At 44.3% G+C, this 22,789-nt stretch overlaps 1 protein-coding gene and 1 pseudogene across 5 annotated transcripts in view; one reads left to right on the forward strand and one right to left on the reverse strand.

Annotated features, from left to right (window-relative positions):
- The window catches only part of tenm4 (teneurin transmembrane protein 4), a 531,769-nt gene that overhangs the window by 454,723 nt on the left and 54,257 nt on the right, over positions 1 to 22,789 (reverse strand). The window lies entirely within an intron of this gene.
- LOC129698423 (5-methylcytosine rRNA methyltransferase NSUN4-like) lies at positions 5,922 to 13,745 on the forward strand (annotated as a pseudogene).

Below are 22,789 nucleotides of genomic sequence, written 5' to 3' on the forward strand. Positions count from 1 at the left end.
TAGCATGTTTGCAGATGACACAAAGCTGGGTGGTAGTGTGAACAGTGAAGAGGATGTTCGGAGGTTGCAGGATTACCTGAACAGGTTGAGTGGGTAGGCAGATGCGTGACAGATGCTGTATAATAAAGATAAATGTGAGGTTATCCACTTTGGCGGCAGAAACAAGGAGGCAGATTATTGTTTCAATGGGATTAGGTAAGGGGGAGGTGCAGCGAGACCTGGGTGTCCTTGTACACCAGTCACTGAAAGTTGGCGTGCAGGTACAGCAGGCAGTGAGGAAAGCTAATGGAATGTTGGCCTTCATAACAAGAGGATTTCAGTATAGGAGTAAAGAGGTTCTTCTGCAGTTGTATAGGGCTCTGGTGAGACCACATCTGGAGCATTGCGTACAGTTTTGGTCTCTTTTGTTTTTTGGTCTCCTAATTTGAGGAAGGACATCCTTGTGATTGAGGCAATGCAGCGTAGGTTCACGAGATTGATCCCTGGGATGGTAGGACTGTCATATGAGGAAAGATTGAAAAGACTAGGCTTGTATTCACTGGAGTTTAGAAGGATGAGGGGGTCTTATAAAAACATATAAAATTATAAAAGGACCGGACAAGCTAGATGCAGGAAAAATGTTCCCAATGTTGGGCGAGTCCAGAACCAGGGGTCACAGTCTTAGAATAAAGGGGAGGCCATTTAAGACTGAGGTGAGAAAAAACTTTTTCCTTTGATCGCCCTTTGAACATCTCTTCAGAACCCTCTAGTTTTCTGTTAGATTAAGTTTACCAACTCTGAGCATGACCTCCACGGAGAAGGGTGGTGCAATCTTTAGCAGTTTTTGTATCCCTCATGATGAACGTACAAATTGAGAAGGACCTTAAATGGTTAAATGGCATCCAAGGAAAAAAATGTTTAAAGTTAATATTCATTGATCAAGGAATATCCAAACGGCCAAATGTTTGAATTTTGATTTTTGGAGTCCTTAGAGAGAACCATATGCCTATTTCTACCTATATCATGGGTTCCTACATGTACCACACAAACTACATCCTCACCCTCTCACTCTCCGCACATATCTAGTCTAGGGAAGCGTTGTTAATCCCAGTAGCAGCAAGGACAGCCTATGGGACTCTCATCAATAGGCACAAAGAATAGTGATCCTTTATCAAAACTCCCTTACCACTTACAACACAGTTGCTTCAATTCCTCCCGCACCTCTAGCCGCATCACCTCCTAAAAGGTCTCCTATACCACGGCGTGTGGCCAGAAGACCCGTGTCTACAGACTTTGTACACATTCTTTCCCCTCGTATTGGGAGCAGGTCAAATGCTGAGGTTCTTTCATCACAATATCCTGTACCCCGTTACCCAAGTGATTGATAGTGATAAAAATTGGTCTCGGACCGAATAAATACAGGTTTACTGTGAGGGGTGGTACAGTGGCGCAGCAGTAGAGTTTTTGTTTCAAAAGACCAGAGACCTGGGTTCGATCCTGACCATGGGTACTGTCTGTATGGACTTTGTACGTGTGCTCTGTTTCCCGGGTGCTACATTTTCCTCCCACAACCCAAAGATGTACAGGTTTGTAGGTCAGCTGTCTTTTGTAAATTGTCCCTAGTGTGTAGGATAGAAAGAGTGTAGGGGTGATTGTTGGTCTCAGTGGGCTCAAAGGGCCTGTTTCCACACTGTATCTCCAAAACTGAGTTACACACAAAAAACGGGTGCAACCGCCTCCTGTAGCAAATTATCCAGTACTCCCCACCTCTCAGCAATGTATTACAACAGCTACAATTCATACGATTGAGCCGGGGTGGAAGATTGTAACCTTCACGTGGTCCGCCCTGTTTCGACTAATGCAATCAACTCGACGTGCACAAATGGAAGATCAAATAGAACAAGTTGTCCAACAATTTTAGGCTGTGCACGCCATACGAAAGAAGAAGAAGATACGATTGAGCCAAAAACCATCAGGATCCTGACAGTAAATGGCAATATGGTTGCAGGGATTTGCATGTAGCAACTTCAGCACATCAGCTACCCTGCCAACAATATTGAAAAATACAACTTGGAATCTTACCCTTCAACCCACCGAGTCCAGATGCTGACCATCGATCACCCGTTCACACTAGTTCCAAGTTAACTCTTTATCGTATCCACTCCCTACACACTAGGGGCAATTTACAGAGGCCAATTAACCTTCATGTCTCTACAATGTCTCAGAAGCTCCACCAGATGCCCTAAACTTCTATTCATTTGATTGTGTTTGGTTTATATAAATACAGCTTAAAACAATGTTTGGGTGAATATAGTGGTTATGTAAATCAATGTACAAACTGCCCCCAAAATCTCTGTTTTAGCCTCTTAACAAAAAAAGATGGACATTTTTACATCAAAAAACTAATATTGCATATCTGTCTCTTATTGTGTTGTACGCATTCATTTACAAACACTGAACACACCAACTTGCACAAGGTGAGTTGGCTTAAATATCTACAGCTGGAGGGAAAACCTCACCCGGCGGGGTCACAACATCGGAGGCTTGGATTGCCTCAGCACAGAAGGAGAGCAAGGAGGGAAGAGACAATGACTTTGGGACTTTAAACTGTGTTGAGTGTTTGTTATTTATTCTATGTTATGACTGCAGGCTAAACCATTCCGTTGCACTGAAAAGTGCAATGACAATAAATTGAATCCAATCCAATCCAAAAAAGCAGCATCTCCTGTCACCTCTGCACCAGATTCAATGCTGGAATAAGTACTGCTGCAAAGCAAATCCCAAGCATAGAAACAATTAAGCAGTGCCTCTGATTATCCATGATTGCCAGAAAATAACTCTTAGCATTTTCACGTCCAAGGACAAAAGGTCCTTAAAATCTGTTCCATTTACCAACACATTAAGCAATTATGTTGCGAAGGTATAATTTGTGCCGCAATGTATTCTCATGATAGTTCATCACAAATGTCATTGCTATTACCCTTTTCAAAATGACTAATATCAGAATCTCAACTTCTTATCACCATTTCCAGAAAATATGCTTCAGGAGTACTCTTAGAAGATTAACTTACTTCTCAGGAGATGGAGTATCATTGAATTCCAGTGTTGAATAAGGACATAAATTCAATATTACCTATGGAAATTGATGGCTCAAAATATTTTATGGATTGAGAGTGAGGCAGGGCTTGTAGCACAATATATTCCCGAGCTCTAACCAGCTCATCAAGCTCAAATGGCTGATGGATTAATTAACAGTAGGCGAAGTAGTCCTTTGGGTAGGACGATGATTGCTGTTGTCTTTTGGCTTATAAGTTCATTAAGATCAGGCAACTCACAAGGGATGCAAGCATCACTGGCTTTTGCATGCATGAACTTCTTTTTTTCCAACCACAATATCATCCAAATATCATTTAGTCTTTAGAGGGATTATCACAGCACACATTGGAGTCAAGCCACTGGAATTACTACAATTCAAAGGGTAAAAATCCAATTGCAGAAAACTAATATTCCAGGCAAAAAATTAAGCGGTATTTTCAGTGTTCAGAGAACATGCAAGAGAGACAAGACAAATGAAGGGGAAGGGATATGGGGGGCGGGGGGTGGAAGTGCAAATATAACTCGTACACCTTAATTTGTCTCATCACATTTTTCAACCAACTCCAAGATTAATTAAATGTAATTATCCCTTCATAAATCCATGAGATTCCTCTACTACTCAGCAGCACTCAATCCTGTTATTCTTTCCTGGATTTGTTTTAATATCTTCTCAATAATCCCTGATGAAGGTGAGAGGAAAGGGCAGTGAATTGAAAAGAGAGGTTTCCCTATCCATCGTTCAGAAACTTCACTCCTGTGATCATTTTCAACAAACTGTGTATTATCGTCAGCCCATGCCACACGAGTCTGCACTGTGTGATCAGACATATTGAGATAGAGTTCTCATCTCATTCATAATTGCCATCAGCAGGCCAATCGTGGAGGTACAGGACCATTGTAAAGTACAACAGCAAATTTGCAACAAGGATTGGTAGTCTTTACATGCAGAAATAAAAAGGGCACTTTCGTCTTGTAGATTAGCAATGCCTTTGAGATTATGTGAAAATTGCAATTAAATTGAATGCAGTATACTGCATGTTCGGTCCATATTGACGTGGACTGAAAACTAAATAGATAGCACTAATAGACATGCTTTGTCATCATGACCAGGTTGAATAAACAAACAATTAGAAAGATTAAGATAAGCGATTTCAAAATTTTGATTTCATATGCTTAAGCTTTGCAAATCTAAGATAAATATTTGTTTAAACTACACATGACTCAATTGTACAATAAATCAAACTTACTGCACAAGTTCAACTTTACAAGCAAATCAATTCTTGTCAAATGATTAAATTAATGCAAGATAATGCTGCTGGCAGAACCAAATAGAAAGATTGGCTGAAGAAACTGCTTGTCAGTGCATCACTGATTTCCGCACTTGCACACTGCGACATGGAAGTCAGGAGTTTTCTTAAACTCAGAAGCCAGCAAGCTATTAAAGGATCACAGTAGTGTGGGGCTGATCTACAAGATCGGCCATCCGAAGCTTAGTCAGTACCTGTGGTCCTTGGTGAATGGCTGCAGCAGTGAAACTGGAACTTAAATCAGGAAGGTGCACAAGGAAATGGACAAAGGAAATATGCAGGAGGCTAGTCCAAAGATTCAGCACAATTCAGCCCATTGTGTGCACAAATAATTTAGAAAGATAAGGAAATCTAAATTTGACACACAACTGATTCCAATCAAACACCAAGAACCTCGGTGGCTGGAATCATGAGCAAAACACAAAGTGCTTGAGTAACTTAGTGGGTCAGGCAGTATCTGTGGAGGAAATGGATAAGCAACGTTCATGTAGGGAATTTTCTTCAGTCCAGAAATGCCACCTATCCATCTCATCTACAGATGCTGCTTGACCTGCTGAATTACTCCAGCATCCTGGGATTCCAAGTGGACCTCCTGATAAAATTGCAATTAAGTTGAATCTTTGCCGACGCAGAGTTGTGCAATTAATAAATTGACTTGGGAATTAATCCTTAAAGAGTATTGAAATTTGACACGACACTGAGCAAGAGTCAAGTGAATTTAGGATTGTTTAATAATCACATGCACCAGGACCACAACAATGAAATTCTTAAGGGCCTGTCCCACTTGGCTGTCATTTACGCGACAGGCCGGAAGTGACTGACGCGTGACGGTCGCGTGCGACATCATGCATCCGCACAGCCGTCTGGAGCGTGTGACGTCATTTGAAGATAGATGGATGGAATGGATGATGTTTCGGGTCAAGACTCTTCTTCAGTATTGAAGAAGGGTCGCGACCCAAAACGCCACCCATTGCTTCTCTCCAGAGATGCTGCCGGTCCCGCTGAGTTACTCCAGCATTTTGTGTCTATCTTCAATCGTGTTGGCCCCGCTCTGAGAGTAGGAGTGGGGGCGGATCCGGTTCCGCAACGGCCGTGAGCCCCAGGCTGAGCTTGCTGATCGTTTGCTGGCCTCTGCTGCTGTTGGAGGTGAGACGTTGCGCCGCGCCAGGGTCTTGGGCCTGTCCCACTTTAGCCATCAGTTACACGACAGGCCGGTGGCGCACGAAGATTTAGTGCAGGACGAAGTCCACACTCCTCCACGCCACTCCACACCACTAAAGGACTGCAGTTAACCCGGTGAGACAGGCAGAGTTCAGCTTCTTTTATCGCTGGATTGAGCCTCAGAAGCCGCGCGCGCGTGTGTGAGTGTGCGCATGCGCGCGTGGCCGCCAAAAAATTGTGTCCCCCGTCCCCTCCATGTTTTGCTAGCGAGTTCCGCTCATGTTGTTCCCGTTTCAGTCCAACTGAGGTCTTCCGCTGAGGAATTTGAAGATCCAGTTGCATAGGAATGAGCAGAGACCTAGCTCCTGGAGTTTGACAATGAGTTTGGATGATGATGTTGAACGAAAATTTTTAGTCGATGAACAACAGCCTGACATATGTGTTCCTGTTGTAAATGCTCCAGGGCAAAGAATAGAGGATGGAAAATAATTGACTGCATTAATGCATGTTCAAATTTATAGCAATGCAGAAGGTAGACACAAAATGCTGGAGTAACTCAGCAGGACAGGCAGCATCTCTGTAGAGAAGGAATGGGTGTTGTTTCAGGTCGAGACCCTTCTTCAATCTAACCCGAAACGTCACCCATTCCTTCTCTCCCGAGATGCTGCCTGTCCCGCTGAGTTACTCCAGCATTTTGTGTCTACCTTCGATTTAAATCAGCATCTGCAGTTGTTTCCTATAGAAATGCAGATATGGGTAAAATATGGAAAGATGTAACATTTGAAAGTTTAAACTAGCCACAGAATAACCACCCTAATATGGCATACAAAGCTAAAAATGACTGATGCTAATTTGGTTCAGTTTTAGTTTTAGAGATACAGCGCGGAAATAGGCCCTTTGGCCCACCGAGTCTGTGCCGACCAGCGATCCCCGTACATTAGCACACTGGGGACAATTTACAATTTTTACCAAAGCCAAGTTGTTTGCACTGTCGGAGACCCGGGTTCGATCCCGACTACGGGTGCTGTCTTTACGGAGTTCGTACATTCTCCCCGTGACCGCATGGGTTTTCTCCGAGATCTTCAAAGACGTACAGGTTTGTAGGTTAATTGGCTTGCTGTATGTGTAAGTTGTCCCTAGTGTGCGTAGGATAGTGTTAATGTGTGTGGATCGCTGGTCGGCGCGGATTCGGTAGGCTGAAGGGCCTGTTGCCGCGCTGTATCTCTAAACTGAAGTAAACTAAATAATTAACCTACACACCTGTATGTCTTTGGAGTGTGGGTAGAAATCGGAGCACCAGAGAAAACCCAGGCAGTCACAGGGAGAACGTACAAACTCCGTACAGACAGCACGCCAAGTCAAGATCAAACCCATGTCTCTGGCATTGCGAGGCAGCAACTACCTCTGCCCGACCCTTCCGCCCCTGCTGATAATGTTGGGCATGGATTTCAAAATCCCCCTCCTATTATTTTAAAGACATTGAAAGGGAAGTTAATAATTTCCCAAGTTTGGTTTCACAGCTTATCGTTAAAAGAAATGGCAGTATAAGTACCATGAACGGTTATTATCGAATCAATTGTCATCCTGGATCTGCATTTTAATCCAGTTCAGAGAGATGCAATATTAAGGATTTGGGACGTGCAGTGTGAATCCAGGAGAACAAAGTCTGAGGAATAGCATACATCTGTGCAGACTGCTTTCAACACAGATGCAGTTTTCTTTGCTTGAGATTTACTTTCCCCTACCTCAAATAAATTTCACTCATTCCCTGTCTTGAAGATAATACTAATATTCCATTCTATTGACAGTAGTCACACTTCTCCAACTCATCCTGGTTCTTCGTGGCCATGGGTTTTGCCCATGGTTGCAAACACTGGGACATTTCCTTATCTCAGGGGGGAGGAAATAATAATGGGGATCCTACAACTCTATGTCTGGTCAGTCTGAGATCACCAACACCACGGGATTGCATGGTTTCAAGATAGTCTTATTTATGTCATAGAGGAGGCCATAAATGCATTGCATTATTTTGTAGAAAGAGGAGAGCTTCTTATAAGTCTGAAGAAGGGTCTCGACCCAAAACGTCACCCATTCCTTCTCTCCAGAGATGCTGCCTGTCTCGCTGAGTTAATCCAGCATTTTTTGTCTACCAATGCATTGCAATAGATCGTAGTAACCCAAGAAAACAGAAGGATGTAATTCTATTAGTGCAATCCAGTCTAAGCAGATATAATTTTGTTATTATTACATTTGGACTCTACTATTATTGAATATTCTAACCATTTAATTCAATTCTTTGGTGTCTGAGGAATCAAAATTAGAACCTAATTAGAACTAGAGATGCCGCAAATCAAAAACAAAACCAATGAGACTGCACGCAAAATAACAAGAAATACATTTCTATGACAGTAAACAATCATTAAAACAGACCATAGGTGTCCGTTATTGCCGACTGCCCACTATAATTGAGTCAGGTATTATCATTGTATAAGTAGTAGAAACAAAGAGCTGTAGTTGCTGGTTAATACACAAAAGGACACAGTGTAGGAGTAACTCAGCAGTTTAGGTAGCTTCTCTCTTGAACAAGGATCATACCCTTCTTCAGTCTCTCAGTCCGGAACTGGGCCTGGAATCCAGGTGAGTTGATGGTCCCAGCCTGCCGGTGTCCGGGTGCGAGGAGAGGATCGGTGGAGTCAATGATCGTGGCCCGCGGGCAGTTAGAGTGCAGCTGGCGGTGGCAGGTGCTGCTTGGAAGCAGCTGAGGAAGCTGTGTGTGCCGGCGGTGGGGGCAGACGGTCCGGCCTGGAAGTGGCCGGGAGGTGGAGCGGGTTGGGGTGGAGTGGGCAATCAGACCTGGAAACAGCCGGGAAGCTGGTACGAACCAGGGGCAACGTGGCTAGTTGGGGCTGTAAACAGCTAGGGTGTGGTGCGAGCTGGGGGTGGTGTCAGCAGTTGACAATAGGTCCATCTGCTATTAACCAAAATCCATTGTAATGAGGTCCGTTGAAACAAGGGTTTACTGTACTTGCTGATTTTTGTTATTTTGTTAGCATTGGATAAAACATTGCCATTCAACTAATATCTCCAAAACTACATCCAGAAACAGAAAATAAAGAATATTGTTTATTTTATCTAATTGTCATCTTGTCAGCTCTCTCGCTCTTACATCTTTGATCATTTTGTTACTTTAAACATGGAAGGACCATGCAATATTTATGTGAAAAGATGAAAAGAAAATTGAAGACAAGTGTGATGACAATGTTCATGTCATTTAATTTGAAGTTTTATTGTTGTTGTGTGGTGAGGTTGTGTAATCAATAAACTCTGCATCCTAAAGGGATATTACCACAAATATGAAGAAAATAAAATTAAAAATGTTTTCACAAAAAGACATAATCAACCTGGGAAATTCTTGTATTTTAAAAAAATCGACCATAACCTTCACAAATGTCTTCATCCTATTGATGGAACATTGAGAATTTGCCTTAAAGAAAAAATTGCTTTGTATTTTGCCTTGCACATCCTTAAGTTGCTTAACAGGCAAAGAAATACATTTGGAGAGTCGTCCCTTTCGTAATGTAGGAAATAAAACAGTGTAGCGTGCTGCAACAAACTTTAATGCAAGAGTGAACAGAACAACTATTTCAATGATACGAAGTATAAGCTAGACATGGGGAATGACCTGTGTGCGTTTCATAATGGTGCCCTGGAATCTTTTCTAACCTAACCACCTTTAGACATTAGGCTTTAGAGATACAGCGTGGAAACAGGATCTCCAGCCCACCAAATCCGAGCCGACCAGTGATCCTCCAGTGCACTACCACTGTCCTACACACTGGGGACAATTTACAATTTTACCAAAGCCAATTAACCTACCAACCTGTACGTCTTTGGAGTGTGGGAAGAAATGGGAGCATCTAAAACCCACACAGACAGAAACAACATCTGAATCGAGATTCTTCTGATTTTAGAGAAAAGAGAACTATCACCAAAGCCTAAACTCACATTTTCTGGAGATGCCTCATCTACTGATAGGCAAGGATATCTATAAAACACCAAGATGACAGCACCACCGCTGTTGAACAGAATGCATCTTTACTTATGTGCAGACTGACAGTTTCAGTTCACATTTTTATACATGGATAGTCTTTACCCTCCAGGCACTGTGACTGTTAATTATGTCCAATGAATAAAAAGTAGCACGTTACAGATGTCAGTTACACTTTGGTCATGAGAGGCATTCTTGACAATTGCAAGGGGATACACAAAAATAAAATCACACCAAAATGTGCAGCCATTGGCAGATAAATGCCAAATTAAGCTTATGATTTGACACGTCTTTACTATGTTCCATCAGCTGATAAAATCGAAAATAGTTCTTCACAACAGTGCCATGCTCGGCACCAATCCTTGCTGATATTGTACATAGTTCCCTTGTACAAGGACTGTCACCCTACATTTTAAGATCCACACTCAAACGTCCCATCCTTGTAAGTTGTACCACCGGCCTTCCTCTCAAAAGCTCCAGAAAGTGTTGTTGCCACCATACACAAAGGGGTGGCACAGTGGCGCAGCAGTAGAGTTGCTGCTTTGCAGCACCAGAGACCCATGTTCGATCCTGACTCCGGCTGCTCTCTCTACGGAGTTTGTATGTTCTCCCTATGAGCACTTGGGTTTTCGCCGGGTGCTCCAGTTTCCTCCTGCATTCCAAAGACGTGCAGGTTTAATTGGCTTCTGTAAATTGTTCCTAGTGTATAGGATAGCACTAGTGTATGGGTGATCGCTGGTCAGCGCGGACTCAATGGGCCAAAGGGCATGTTTCCATGCTGTATCTCTAAACTAAACCATTAGTTGTTGCACCCAAACAATGCAGGACACCGTTCTTTCACTATCACAACAAAACCAAAGTTGAAGAAGTGACAAAACCCTGACAGTACACGTATTAATTAAATATTACGGCCATGTTATAATTTTTCTGGATAAAGACTAATAAAAGCATTTTGCCTGGGTATTCATTGCACCCATTTTCACTCAGTACTCCACATATATTTTTGTTGTTTTATCAGTGTTAAGGTAAAGACGCCATTCTCATACAGAGATTACATTTTGACCATTGAGCAGAAAGCAGAAATAAAACTAATGATTTATTTCATACAATTGGGGAAGAAAACCTGATATTCAGAATCATGGAATCTTACAGCACAGGAGGCAATGCAACTTGTCCTGTCCCCATCTTTCCCCCACCCCCTCTGCTTATTACAATCAGCATGAAGAATGGTCCCGACCCAAAACGCCAAGTATCCATGTTCCCCAGAGATGCTGCCCGACGCGTTGAGTTACTCCAATGCTTTATGTCACTCTATAGAGGTGCTGCCTGACCTGCTAGGTTACTCCAGCACTGTGTGCTCTACTTAAGATTCCAGCCTCCAGTTCCTTGAGGTCTTTCAGCTCATTGTGTTGTTTCTCTGAAAGAACTATCCAATTACTTCAGATTCCCTGCTCTTTCCTCTCAACCCAGCAACTTTCCCCCATCCACACACACATCCACTTCATCTCTGGAAGTTACTCATGAATGTGCTACCATTATACAATGCATTCCAGATTATAACAACAGTTGTATAAAACAAATTCTCCTCATCTCCCTTTCAGATTATTCTGCCAATTGTCTGTGTCCTCACTTTATTGAACCTCCTGTGGTCTAACCCGACAGTATTAAATAAGGCAATTAGTCCACAGTCCCACTCTGTAATTTATGTCAGGTATAACAGCAGGAGCAAATAAATGCTTAATATAGCATGCTCATAGCAATAATCTTGCATATTCTTCCTCCTCGCGGAATGGGGCAAGTGTAAACAAGCAGTATGGATGCTGTCTGCTGCCAATTAATCAAACAAGGAGTGACCTGGAGACCAATGGCACTTGGTACTCTAAACACGAATGCAAAATGCCACTTTTTTTTCCCAAGCAGGCTTCAAGTAGAAGACAGAGTACAACTGGCAAATACGAGGGGATTTTAACTTTGCCCAAGTCATTGGGAGAAGAGAGGGGAAGTTGAGCGGGGAAGTTGACCGGGGTCCATGGCCTGCCCTGCTGTCACTAGTTCTGGCCGGTGGGGTGGGGGTGCGGGGAGGTCCTCACTCAATTCTACAGAAGCTGAGATAATGAATGCAGACCAGGGTATCATCATGTACATGGTATTTGGCCCCAGTAGATGCTGCGGTGCCCAAACTGTCTGGGATGCCAAGTAAAGTAATTATGGGAAAGTCGTTCAGATTACTAAATGTATGGGAAGAAATCTCCCTGTATGCTCCAATCGCGCTAGGAAGGACAGAGGCCATGAAGACTTCTTCCCACTTCTACTACCTGTGATGTTTGGTGGACCGTGTGGGGTGGGAGGACCCGTTGCTCCTCCTGTGCAGCAGGTGGTGCTGCACCACAGGACAAAGGGAGAAGTTTTGTGTATAGTTATCTCTGTCTTTATGTGCACGCTCCCCCTTTCCAGTTTGAACGTCTCTATTCCTGAATGACTCGGCTTGGAGGAATACCACGATTGCAACGTGTCCATCAACGAGGGACCACAGGCAGATCGGCGGGGAGTTAGTCTGGCGGACCTTCCTGGGGAGGGGCAAGTCAGACACTCCAGTACCCACACGATTCGGCACCGGGGTGTCCAACTGCTTGGTTCTGGTCTGGTTCTGGTCAGGTTCTCAATCTTTGCTGGAGGAACACGGCTTCTTAATTGGTCATCATACCATTGGCATTGTCCTTCTTGTCCTTGGCCGGTGCACAATTTGGTTCCAATGTGAGCCATGATCCTGCCAGTGCACCATTTGCTTTGCTTGGCCGTATAATTACGGTAATATACAAAGTCGCCAATGTTCGACTTCATTGGCTGAGTGCGCGCCGTATAAGAGTTACGGGTCGGGTTCAAAACTGATAGGGGAGAGCGCACTTGACATCCGAGCATCATCTCTGCCTGAAGACTTTATGCGAGCGGCTGGACGAGTGGCGGCGGCTGCCCCAGAGGGACGCTCACATTGGCTTTGTCTCGGCCCAGTGTCTGAGGCGCTCAGCTGGCACTGCAGAAACTGGACATGGGCTGCGGCCCACAGCTCGGCAACCTCTGGCTCTCTGTCTGTGTCGGCGTCCTCTACGGGGCGTGTACGGGTTTCAAAAGTTTCAAGGACGTGGAGAAGGTGATCCATCAGATGGAACTGCAGCAGGCAAAATACTTTGTGTACGGCAGCAGGGACAGCCAGGGGCCGGGCTGCACACCAAAGGCAGGCTGAAAACCACGCGGAATCTGGAATTTACCTCACGACTTGCAAATCTTGAGATTCAGACATTTGCAAATTTCAAATGTCTGAATATTGTCCTGATCCTTCACTGGCTGGTGGTGAATCGGGACGAGAATCCCCATTTTCCCTGGAAACTAAACAGTGTCTATCCGTTAGCCTAAACCTTAAATGTTTCACATTTCCAAGAGGAGATACGACATGTTTTAAACTTGCGAGATAAGGAAGCTTAAGAATGCTGGAATATTATCTAATAGATGCTGCCTCACTCCTTCCAGTACTCATTCTGGATATTCAGCCTGGTCACACTGTTCTCGATCTCTGTGCAGCTCCTGGTGGGAAGACCTTGGCACTGTTGCAGACTGAATGCTGTCAACATTTTGCCATCAATGATATATCCTCATCTCGCCTAAGTCGGTTACGTAAAATTCTTCATAATTATGTCCCAAATAATTTTTGTACAGAAGATAGACTACACATCACATCATTTGATGGCAGGCTCAGGGGAGAAATAAATAGAGGGATATCTTTGATAGGGTGTTGGTTGTACAACGGATAGGCATTCAGTACTTGAAGAAGACAACAACATCTTCCGCAAGTTGCGGATCAGGGAATGCCAAATGCTGCCTCTGTTACAGACCCACCTATTGGTTTCTGGTATTCTTGCCACAAAGCTTGGTGGGTCAATTGTGTACTCAACATGTCGCTTACCCCAGTTGCAAATTGAGTGTGCAGTCAGATTGTGTGGTGGCAGCCATTTTGAGTTGTCGTGCTGCCCGCATTGAGTTAATGAAATAAAGATTTCAATATTAATATCAGTTTTATTTGTCACTTAGTGAAATGAATTTGCCAGCAGCGGTACAATGAAAAAGAACACACAAAAATACAATAAACTTTTTTAACACAAACATCCACCACAGCATTCATCACTGTGGTTGAAGGCACAAAATGTGGCCAGTCCTCCTCCATTTGCCCCGTGGTCGGGACTTCAACCCTCCGCAGCCGCCGCTGCGGGCCTCCAGAAGTTCAGACAAAGCAAAGTCCAGATAAAGTCGAGGTAAGTCCTGAATCGTTGCTTCCCCACCGGAGACCGCGTCTTCAGGTTGGTGTAGGCCGCAGGCCTGTGGTCGAAGATTTAAAGCTCCCGCCGCGCCGCAGCCAGAAGCACCGCAGACCGTAGGGCCGGCAGTCAGAGCTCATCCCAGGGGTCCATGGTGAGGGACCCCGCTCAGAATGGTAAGTCCCCGCCGCATCCGCGGTAGAAGTTGGCCGCGGGCCTGCAGTCGGAGCTTCTTCTCCTCCCGGGTCACAACGAGGGATCCCAGGCTACGAACGCAGCGCCAGCTGGAGCTCCGCAGACCGCAGCTTCAGGCTGCCGCGGGCCAGCAAACGGAGCGCTCCCCTCTGGCGACCCCCGGCAAGGGCTCGCCCGCTCCCGACGAGAGTCCGCGCTGCGCCCGCTGCTGAACCCCCGGGCGCTTCTCCGGGAAAGGCCGCCCGATCCTCGATGTTAGGCCACGGGGGAGGCGACATGGAAAAAGTCGCCCCATCCGTGAAGGAGGCGACTGAAGCGGTTTCCCCCTTACCCCCCCCCACACAAGACACACAGAGAGGCATTAAGAACACACATTAAAACACATTAAAAAGATTTTTAAAAGTTGAAAAAACTAACATGCTGCTGGCAGAACGTGATGGAAGGTTTTGATGAAAAAATGCAGAAAGGTTTCTCTCCAATACTTAGAGGCACTGTTCATAACATTGCACTCATTTCGCCATGAATTACAAACACATTTATTTTACTAACGAGTAGTCTTCTCACCCTGATTAAATAATGAATATTTTATCTCCAAGCCAACTATACAGTTCACCACAGGAAGCCTTTAGCCAGTGTGTACATATTGGTCCAGTTCTCTGTGTCCTGCCAATTGATCTGTGGCGTGTTACAGGCGGCACTTTTTTGCTTTAGCTTACTTAACTCGATACTGAATAAAAATAACAAAATAAAGGAATGTTACAAGAAGAACAAAAACACTCATTGATTTTGTACATTAAGTTGCATCATTAAGATCTTCATGCCGTTTAATATTTTAATCAATGATGAAAAGTGCTGAAATACCCTGCTCTGAATTTTAACTGCCATTTGAAGTGGAATGCTTTCCTATCACTGGTGGCCCTGCAGATTTTAACCCATTAGGCCTAACTTGAATATTACCAATTAGTTCCTCCAGCTTTTTTACGTCAGATGTCAGCAAATCGACTGCAAAAGTTGTGCAGTGAAAGACGGGGTTTTCAGTGGAACCAAACTAAACCTGCCTTCAGCTTGGCAAGACCAGAGATCATTGGTAGTTTTGTGTTCTTATTCTATGTCTGTACAAAACTTGAGAGTCTTCAAGGTACAACAGAAGGTACAACAACTTAATCACTTAAGGTCGGTGGGGGCGCTGTAAACAAGCTGCAAGCTCTGCCAGCAGCATGTTAGTTTTTTCAACTTTTTTAAATCTTTTTAATGCGTTTTAATGTGTGTTCTTAATGCCTCTCTGTGTGTCTTGTGTGGGGGGGTAAGGGGGAAACCACTTCAGTCGCCTCCTTCACGGAGGGGCGACTTTTTCCATGTCGCCTCCCCCATGGCCTAACATCGAAGATCGGGCGGCCTTTCCCGGAGAAGCGCCCGGGGCTTCAGCAGTGGGCGCAGCGCGGACTCTCGTCGGGAGCGGGCGAGCCCTTGCCGGGGGTCGCCGGAGGGGAGCGCTCCGTTTGCTGGCCCGCGGCAGCCAGAAGCCGCGGTCTGCGGAGCTCCAGCTGGCGCTGCGTCCGTAGCTTGGGATCCCTCGTTGTGACCCGGGAGGAGAAGAAGCTCCGACTGCAGGCCAGCGGCCAACTTCTACCGCGGATGCGGCGGGGACTTACCATTCTGAGCGGGGTCCCTCGCTGGGGATCCCTGGGGATGAGCTCTGACTGCCGGCCCTGCGGTCTGCGGTGCTTCTGGCTGCGGCGCGGCGGGAGCTTTAAATATTCGACCGCAGGCCTGCAGCCTACACCAACCTGAAGACGCGGTCTCCGGTGGGGAAGCAACGATTCAGGACTTACCTCGACTTTATCTGGACTTTGCCTTGTCTGAACTTCTGGACGCCCGCAGCGGCGGCTGCGGAGGGTTGAAGTCCCGACCACGGGGCAAATGGAGGAGGAGTGGCCACATTTTGTGCCTTCCACCACAGTGATGAATGCTGTGGTGGATGTTTGTGTTAAAAAAGTTTATTGTATTTTTGTGTGTTTTTTTCATTGTACCGCTGCTGGCAAATTCATTTCACTAAGTGACGAATAAAACTTATATTGATATTGAAATCTGTTTTAGTTAATTTTAGTCTATTTAGGTTGTGTATGTGTGTGTGTGTGGTGTGTGGTGTGTGTCTTCGGGGGGCGGGGGTGCAACCTTTTCTTGTCGTATCCCCTGTCTCCGTCTGCGCTGAGACCTAATGGTGGAGCTGGCGGCCTCCAACTGGGACCGACCTCGAGGCTCCGGAGGCAGAGCCAGCCAGGACTTACCAACATGAGGCTGGCTGACTTCACGGCTCTGGTGGCGTTGCAGTGGCGGCGTTGGCGACCCAATTTCGGGGCTGTGGCGGCGTTGGTGACCCGACTTCGGAGCCTCGGACGCTCGGCTGCATGCCCAGTGGACGACATTGTCGGGAGCTCTCAGGCCACAGGTTGGTGACCTGTTTTTCCGGAGCTCCCGCAACAACAGCTTCGTCCGCTGGACTGGAGGGCGGGAGCTTCGCATCTTCAACCGCCCCGGGCCATGGAGTTTGAACCAGCCCGTTCGCGGAGCACGGATTCAGCCGCGGGACCTGCTTACCATCATCCGGCGGGGTCACAACGTTGGAGGCCTAGATCACCCCAGCGCAGAGGGAGAACAAGGAGGGAAGAGACAAGGACTTTAAGATTTTTGCCTTCCATCACAGTGAGGAGGTGCCTGGTGGATTCACTGTAGTGGATGTTAACTGTGTTTATTGTGTGTTTTTTGTTATTTTATTCTATGTTATGACTGCAAGGCACGAAATGTCGTTCAGATTGAAAAGTCTGAATGACAATAAAGGGTACTTGATACGATCAACATTCCATTCTGATCCGAAACATCATTTTTCTTCAAGAATGCTGCCTGACTCACTGAGTTACTCCGGCATTTTGTATCTTTCTTCCCAAGAACTAAGGTCCTGATGATATTCAGTCAACTACATTGAACAGGTTACATTATTGGTATGTCTGACAGCAGATTGCCAAAGGACACACATCATTCTGTGCTCTAGTCATGGGAAGAGCTCAATCTGGTAGACCATGAGAATGTTTCAAGCATGTGCTCAAACCTCCTTGAAAAAGTCCTGAACCAGGGATTTTTACCTGGAGAAAGAGCATTCAGGACGGCACCAGGAAACATTATAGTCAATGCCAGGATGCCCAGTGCAAGAGCCTCATCAGCCAACTCCACACTGGAGTTTAAGCAGATCACGATCCATCCTCTGGGACCATTCAAGATGAGGGTACTGAGGGATCTCAATGCATTATTGAAACACTTGATGTAATTGATTCACATTTTATGCCGAGATTTATCTCCCAGCTTGAACCATTTCTGGAAAAGCAGCTGTCAAGTCTTGCGCTAGTTACAGGATCATTGATTTCTTGCAGTTTTTTTTAGAAGCAAAAAAAAAGCTGGAAAGAAGCTGGTTACATGACAGTGGATCCAAAGACTGAAACCAGAAATGGTGGAAAATGTTTAGGTTAATCCAAACAGTCCGATTAACTTTCATCGCAGCAAATCTGGAACTGTAGCTATGGAAAAAGTGGAAGTTCAGCAGGAACAGAAGCAGGTAAGTGGCCAAATGTTTAGAACTCCCTTATAGATAATATGGAAGAAGAGTGGGCAAAAGAGTATCTGTTCTAGAGCGCCCATCCCTCGAGAGTTTTTCCAATTCATCTCCTCTCTCATCTTCAGCAGACAATCCTGCAGCACAGCCAGAGGTTTTGGTCTTCTAAGCTAATGGTGAGATCCTTCTGTGGGCAGAGCTCTCGCGAGACATTGACGGCTGGTCTGCACTACCAGCAGAGGTAAAGGTCAATGTAAAGGGTCTTTCTGGCCTCTGAAACCCACAAGATGCTGGAGTAATGCAGCGCGTCAGGCAATATTGCTGGAGAAACAGAAGAGGTGATGTTTCGGTTCGGAGCAACATTCTCAGTCTGAAAGTAGAGGAGGCCGCTGAGTTACCCCAACATTTTGTGTCTATCTTCATTATAAACCAGCATCTGCAGTTCCTGGCCTATGGATCAGTCCAGGACTTCAGCACATTACAGGAGGCAATTTCACTGACCATCACATCCACCAACCTCTGAAGCTTGGTGTCATTAAAATCACTGTGTGTTGCCATTTCTGTTGGCAGCCCTCCAAACAATGGAATAATGTAATCATCAGATCCCCTTGCTTGTATGTTAATTAGTCATGGTTAGCTTCAGTGGATGTGCAGGGCTCTTGAAATGATTAGTGCTTAACCCAATTTAATGGGAAAAAGATTGCAATTGTCACGTAAAACTAAAGTGCACGCATGAAATTTGTGGACTAACACATGAAAAGGCCAAGTTAAATGGGCGTGGGTCTCCATGTGGTATCAGTTTTACACACCTCTTCAAATAAAAACACATTTCTAAGCCAATACTGTACGTTTCAACTTCAACATAGAGTCCGTCAAACACAACAGGATTATACTTTTAAAATATCACAAAGGGTCTGCTTACAATGGCACTAACAATGGTACACAAAGATTATAAACATTGGTTCAAACAAAGACTAGAGTCTCTTAGCATTCAAATATTAGTCCTAAAAGTGTATTTTTATGTACAATATTAGAGTAGAGATGGAATATGTAACAGAAACAGGCCAAGTTTACTGAGTACTGTCCTCAATCTTCATGGATGACATTGATAACATTCCACAGTACATTGTTACCGAATAAACCGTTAGAAGAGGAATTAATATAAAGAGACTTCATTAAATGTGCCACAGTTGGCAGACAAAACCATCGCCTTCAATTTCCTCATGGATTCTTCATAAAATATTGCTCCATTTGACTTAGTGTCCGTTAATGTTTGGGACAAAGACCCATCATTTATTTATTTGCCTCTGTACTCCACAATTTGAGTTTGTAATAGAAAAAAAAATCACATGCGGTTAAAGTGCACATTGTCAGATTTTAATAAAGGCCATCTTTATACATTTTGGTTTCACCATGTAGAAATTACAGCAGTTCATGGACATCACCAGTAACTGGGTGTTTTCTCTGGTGACGCTCTGCCAGGCCTTTATTGCCGCCATCTTTAGCTTATGCTTGTTTTGGGGGCTAGTCCCCTTCAGTTGTCTCTTCAGCATATAAGAGTCATGTTCAATTGGTTTCAGATCGGGTGATTGACTTGGCCACTCAATAACTGACCATTTTTTAAGCATTGAAAAATTCCTTTGTTGCTTCAGCAGTACGTTTGGGATTATTGTCTTGCTGTGGAATGAACGGCCTGCCAATGATTTTTGAGGCATTTGTTTGAACTTGAGCAGATAGGATGTGTCTGTACACTTCAGAATTCATTATGCGACTACCATCAAGTCAAGTCAGCTTTATTTGTCACATGTACATACAAGACATACAGTAAAATGAAAGTGGCAATGCCTATGGGATTGTGCAAAACAATAGAACAACAGAACCAGTAGAACCAGTATTTACATTTAAAAAAAAGACACAACAGTAAATTAGTCTCTGGTGAGATTAGAGTTTACATTCCTGATGGCCTGTGGGAAGAAATTCCGTCTCATCCTCTCTGTTTTTGCAGTGTGACAGCGGAGGCTCTGGATCTGCTTCCCATCGGTCCTGCAGGGGGGAGTGTAGTTCTCATGGTGCGTTCGGCCGAACGCACTACTCTCTGCAGAGCCTTCCTGTCCTGGGCAGAGCTGTTCCCAAAGCAAATCAAGATGTTACCGGACAGGATGCTTTCTACAGCACCCGAGTAGAAGGATCGAAGGATCGAAGGATCATCAGAGAGATGCTGAATTTCCTCAGCTGCCTGAAGTTGTAAGGGCGCTGCCTTGCCTTTCTCACCACTGAGGCAGTGTGTGTTGTCCATGTCAGATCCTCTGTGATGTTGACTCCCAGGTATTTAAAGTTGCTCACCCTATCCACAGTAGACCCATTTATCCGCAGTGGCGTGTACATCCTCGGTTGTTGTGCCCTAGAAATCCACAATCAGCTCCTTAGCTTCAGAGATTGTCTCTTCAATGAAGATAAGTGAGTCAGTACCTTCAGCAGCCATACATGCCTGGGCCATAACACTCCCACGACCGTGTTTCACAGATGAGGCGGTATACTTTTGATCTTGGGCAGTTCTTTCTCTTCTCCATACTTTGCTCTTGCCATCACTCTGATACAAGTTAATCTTCATCTCATCTGTCCACAAGACCTTTTTCCACAACTGTGGTTACTCTTTTAAGTACTTCTTGGTAAACTAATACCTGGCCATCCTATTTTTTGCAGGTAACCAGTGGTTTGCATCTTGCAGTGTAGCCTCTGTATTTATGTTCATGAAGTCTTCTGCAGCCAATGATCATTGACAAACCCACACCTGACTCCTGAAGAGTGTTCTGATCTGTCGGACAGGTGTTTGGGGATTTTCCTTTATAGGGAGAATTCTTCTGTCATCACCTTGGCCTGCCAGTCCCTTTGCGATCAGTAAGCTCACCAGTGCGCTCTTTCTTCTTAATGATGTTCCAAACAGTTGATTTTGGTAAGCCTAAGGTTTGGCTGATGTCTCTAACAGTTCTATTCTTGTTTCTCAGTCTCATAATGGCCTTATTTCACTTTCATTGGCACAACTTTGGTCCTCATGTTGATAAACAGCAATAAAAGTTTCCAAAGGTGATGGAAAGACTGGAGGAAAGACTTGGTGCTGACAGATCTCTTATACCTGCATTCAGGAGGCAATTAAACACACCTGAGGACCTGAGGAATTACAAATGCCTGTGAAGCCATGTGTCCCAAACATTATGATGCCCTGAAATGGGAGGGACTATGTATAAACACAGCTGTAATTTCCACATGGTGAAACCAAAATGTATAAAAATAAAAATGCTCTTTAATAAAATCTTTCAATGTGCACTTTAACCACGTGATTTTGTTTATTACAAATCTCAAATTGTGGAGCGTAGAAGCAAAAAAAATAAATGTGTCTTTGTCCCAAATATTATGGAGGGCACTGTATATGAACAAACGAATAAAGAATTTGCACTTCTTGTCACGGATTTCCGAGCCATGCTGATTATCTGTTTCACATTCCCCTTGGAATACCAGTGGACTACTGCATAATGTGTTTAAGGCTGGAAGGCTCAGACAGAACAATTCCACCACATCAGACACCCGTTAAATCCATTGCCAGCAATCTTCCCACAGTTCTCAGCCAACATGGCTTACCCAACCCAGCCTGTTGTTTATTTCTGACTAAAGCCTCCATGAATCTGGAATTTCCTGTGCTTCTGCCCAAGAATGCCGACACATATTTTCGAATATTCTCATTGAAAGGCTACCTGAAAACCAGCCTTCATCTTCTCATGTCAATGAACAATGTCTTGCAATGTGTGTGCATTTTCACTTTGTCGTACAAAAATATTGATATTTCATCAGTTACTTGACAAGTCACTTTTGATCACGATCTTCCCAGAATAACTGGAGATGGAATGGTTAGAAGTGGGAAGTTAAATAGTTTCTGTTGGCTGTTTTGAAAAGGGGAGAGAAAATTTAGGCAAGTCCTATTGATGACTGAAATTTAATAATGCAAAGTCCGACAGTGGCGCAGCGTTAGAGTTGCTACCTTACAGCGCCAGAGACCCAGGTTCGATCCTGACTACCGTTACTGTCTGTATGGAGTTTGTACGCTTCCCCTGTGACTTGTGTGGGTTTTCCCCAGGAGCTCCGGTTTCCTCCCATACTACAAAGTACAGGTTTGTAGGCTAAATAGCTTCAGTAAAATTGTAAATTGTCCCGAGTGTGCGTAGAATAGTGTTAGTGTGCGGGGATCGCAGGTCAGCACTGACTCGGTGGGCCAAAGGGCCTGTTTCCGTACTGGTTAAATAGTTCCTGACGACGGATTGGAAAAATACTATAACAAGTGTGAATACCGAAGTCAAGTCATCTTAACCCATTGTTTTCAGGAAAAGAGAAAATGAAAACAGAAACTTGATCAACCTCAAGCATAGATTCTACCACAGCAACTGCACAATTGAACTTGCAGTAGATTCAAGCCCAAATGATCAATACAAAGCTAAAATGATTTAACTTGAAGATGCTTAAATGAAACATACAATTTCTGAACCACAGATAAAACCTTTGCTTTAATAAACTTTTATTTTGTTTTTTTTCCCCTCCATATTTGATATAATGTCGTTAGTCATAAACATTTTTTTTTAAAACTTTGAACGTTCATCCTTTTACTTACTGCTTTCAAACTTCTACCCAAGCAACATCAGATACAATTCAATGATTCAATGTTACTTTATTGTCGGAGTGGGAGATTGCAACTTTCACGTGGTCCACCCTGTTTCGACTAATGCAATCGACCCGACGTGCACAAACAAAAGATCAAATAGAACAAGTTGACCTGCAACTTTAGGCTGTGCACGCCATTTGAAGGAAGACAACTTTATTGTCACATGTACCTAGGTACAGCACACAGCAACAGGCAGTCTGGATAAGCTAATGCTGAAGTACAAAAGTAGGCAGAATATAACACAAATAATATGGAGTTCCTGAGGTCTTGCAAGTAGATTCTCAGTTAATGTTATGCTGCGGCAACTGTACCTGCCACTTCCCATGCTAATACTTTTGTAGTTTGCAAATGGTCTCTCAAAAATATAGAATTTTAGGTTTGAAA

Source organism: Leucoraja erinacea, chromosome 6, assembly GCF_028641065.1.
Source record: "Leucoraja erinacea ecotype New England chromosome 6, Leri_hhj_1, whole genome shotgun sequence".
In the NCBI taxonomy this organism is placed as follows: Eukaryota; Metazoa; Chordata; class Chondrichthyes; order Rajiformes; family Rajidae; genus Leucoraja; species Leucoraja erinaceus.